Here is a 3,551-nt window from a genome sequence, read left to right as displayed (position 1 = left end):
TCTGGTGGGAGAGAACACGGGGGTCTCGAGGGCTGCCCACGTGGGCCCTCCTCCCAGATCCCCAAGCCACAATCCGAGGTCCTACAGAGCTTGCCTTCCCGTGGGGCTCACCCAGGCCTGACCCTCTTTTATTTCCCATTGTTCAGTCCAAAAGAGGTTTCAGCAGCACAAAAACCCCTTGCACGGAGCCACTAAAAACCAAAACCATGGGGATGGATTCCTACAATTTTTGTCAAAACCAAAGTGTTTCTTTTTTGAAAAAATACTTGTTTGGCTGTGCTGGGTCTTAGTTGCAAGCAGGTGGGATCTAGTTCCCTGACCAGGGATATAACCTAAGCCCCCTGCATTGGGAGCACAGAGTCTTAACTACTGGACCACCAGAGAAGTCCCCAGAGTGTTTCTTGATGCTTGGGAATGACATCCCCAGTGTCAGAAGCAAACGGTTAATTCCAGCCAGGAGCTAGGGTGTCAGATTAAAGCTGAGACAAGGGAGGAAGCCCAGGGCACCACTGCTTAGCGCTTCAGCCTGGGTGAAAACCCAGCTGGCTCTTCAATAACCTGCCCTCAGATGTCCCAGGGTGGCCAGTCAAGGGAAGACAGCCAGATCCGGGGTTTCCCTCCAAGGGCCAGCCCAGGGGGAGCTGTGCCTGCCCGGCGGCAGTGCTGGTTGGCAGGCGTCAGGGCCTCTGCCTCGTCACCTCACTCCTCACGGGGGTGCCAGGTCTTTCTGATTATTCTCTGTGTTAGAGATGAGGAAACCGAGCCCCAGAGCTCAAATCAGTTGACCCAAAACACAGCACAGCAGGGACCTCCCTAGTGGCCCAGTGGTTAAGAATCCACCTTCCAATACGGGGGACGCAGGTTCAATCCCTAGTCAGGGAACTAAGATTACACAAGCCACGGGGAAACTAAACCCGCCTGCCTCAACTAAGACCTGATATAGCCAAATACTTAAAGCACACCACTGCAGGATGCAAGCTGAGCAGCCGGAACCTGGGGGACTCCCAGGTCTGCGGGCCCAAGCTCTTAACCTCCACCCAGCCCCTACTCCTCTGCAATTAGTCAATCTAGCGTAACTTCATGCCCAGGCTCCCCTGAGGACAAAAACCAGGGAGGTCGGTTTCTGGTGTCCCCAGCGACTGGCTGCCAGTGTCTGGGGGAGTCCACTCAGCCCCTCTTCCCGGGGGTAGCTGCAAACATGCCAACCTCTGCTGTCTTCTGCCACAACCCTGAGCAGGGACTCCAGCCAGGAAGGGCAGGGGCCAGGCTGGTGTGCTGTAACTGGCAGCCTCCTTGCAAACACCAGGGATGGCAGACCACCCCCGCCCCCCCCAGCCCCTGCCATGTGGGGAGCATAGAGGTGCCATCCAGGAGCACCTCGCAGGGGCCCAGGGAGGAGGCAGCAGAGAACACGGCCTGCACAGAGCCTGTTGTGACCCCCACGGCCGCTTCTCCCTTTCCCAGGAAGCCATGGGAGCCCTTCTTTGAATTTCTCCTAATTTTAGCAACACCGGCCCCTCCCCCAGGCACAGGGCTCAGGGAGCAAGATTTGAGGACTCTTCACCTTTCAGTCGGAGCTTACACAGCTCTGCAGTTAAAAACTCCAGCCCCCAAATGGGGACAGGCCCACGGCGGTGGGGGGGAGGGCAACCCTCTCTGATTAACTGGGCTGACCCCGCCCCCCCACCATCAGCAGCTGGGGTTCCAACCCGTGTCCTCTCCCGGGAGGCCACAGGACCCAAGGCAGCAGGCCTGGCCCCACCCAGACCACTTCCCTCCTCCCTTCACTATTCCCCCACCACCACCCCCCTTCCAGGGCTGACTTCTCGGCAGCAGGAAACAATGAATGGGGGGTGGGGGCAGGAGCCGATTGCGTCACAACATCGTGACCGACTTCCCCAGTTCACCAGCCAGCGATCCGGAGCAGGCCCGTGCCCGCCTGCCTGTGTGAGCTCAAGCAACTTCCTTAACCTCTCTGGAGCTTCTCTCTGCTTCTATGAAACCAGGGGTTTGGACCAAGTCCTGTGAAAGTCCAGCTCTGCTTCTAACAGCTACGGAGAGCGCGTCCCAGCTCTCAAGCACACCCAGCATCCACTGCCCGCTCTGAACGGCCCACTGTTTCCTGGCCAGTGTTCTTCTCCTCTTCCTGGTCCTTCCAAATCTAACCCGGGAGCCCATCCCCCTCTTATCTGGGAAGATGCCTCCAACTGTTGATGTCCAGTAATCTACGGGACAGCTATTTATCAGTTACTCATGGCCTGGGGCACTTTTGGTATTTTTATGTAACATTTTCCTTTGATTTATTATCTCTTAAAAAAATGACCAGCTCCAAGAGGGCAGGGATGGTGTTCGCTCAGGTTCTGGTTAGGTACTCAATACATGCTACACTCATGGGAGACAACAATCATACCCTCTGTTACAGAACCGGCAACAGCCCTCAAGGGAAGCTTCAAAAGGATTACAAACCCTGCGGGAAAGAGCCACAGAACCTGCAAGGATCACCAGTCCTGGCTCTCGCAGGCGAGCCTCTCTGCTGAAGGCAGCACAGAGTCGCTGAGCCGGAAGCCTGGGCCTTTTGAAATGACCAGTTGATGGAACAAACCTCAAGGGCCCCTTTGAGAGGACACGGAGCCAGGACATTCCCAGGCTCACGCGGCAGCCTCCTCTCAGTCAGGTGCGGGTGGAGGCCCCCCTGGAGATGGACCCCTCTTGTTTTACCAAGAGCCTGGCCTCAACCGCCACAGTCCTGCAGCCGGCATAATCCTCATCATACTCCAATGCAGTTTTGTTTTTTGATTTATACACAACGGGCCATTCCAAGAGAAAAGCTGGTTAAAGGGGTCAAAACAGATCCCCCCCCACCACTTGTCCTTTGTAACTACATGAATACATGGCATCAAGAACAAGACACAGCAGAGGAACCCACGGCAGCTTCTCCAGGCAAAGTGGCCACTCTGAGAAGGGAGCTGTGGGCAAGGACACTGAGCGTGAGAAATGGCAAAAAATACACTTCAGAAGCCGCAACAGATCTGGAGTGTGTTTTACGATCCCTATCGGGGGGCCCTCCTCCCCCAGCAGGGCACACTGGTGACTAGAGGGGGAAGAGGAGGCATTCAAACCTCTAAAGGGAAGGGATGTCCTGAGCCCAGTGGAGAGCAGGACGCCTTATGGCCAGCAGGGCAAAGGCCCAGGCCTGGCGCCAGCTTGGAAAAGAGAAGAAAGCAAATTCAGGCCTTAACCACTTCTGTTTCCTGTGCTTTGTATGTCTTCACCTACAGAGATTAAACGCATTCTTGGCTTATCTAGTCAAAAACCTGTAAGTCTTCCAGGCGGCTCGGGGTTAGGTCTTTTCCCACGAACAGGAAAGAGTGGACATAACTACCTAGGAAGAGCCCAGCTCCCAGGCCGGAGTGGATTTGTCCCTTTCCTGTTCCCCGTAGAGCTGGGTTGTTTGGAAGCGGTGGTGGGGCTGGGCGGGGGTTTGCTGCCACTCAACAGCAAGAAGTGGCGCTCCATAAACAGACACCCCCGGGTCCCAGTCCCCTGGGGGG

The 3,551-nt window shown here is 56.0% G+C and overlaps 1 protein-coding gene across 1 annotated transcript in view; it reads right to left on the bottom strand.

The window, feature by feature from the left end:
- UBALD2 (UBA-like domain containing 2) overlaps positions 1-3,551 on the bottom strand; it is a 6,011-nt gene that overhangs the window by 1,195 nt on the left and 1,265 nt on the right. The gene's annotated exons all lie outside the window — the stretch shown is intronic.

Source organism: Bison bison, unplaced genomic scaffold (assembly GCF_000754665.1).
Source record: "Bison bison bison isolate TAMUID 2011002044 unplaced genomic scaffold, Bison_UMD1.0 scf7180017864371, whole genome shotgun sequence".
Classification (NCBI taxonomy): Eukaryota; Metazoa; Chordata; class Mammalia; order Artiodactyla; family Bovidae; genus Bison; species Bison bison.
The sequence above is the reverse complement of the archived record's forward strand: the minus strand, read 5'-3'. Positions and strand labels throughout refer to the sequence as shown.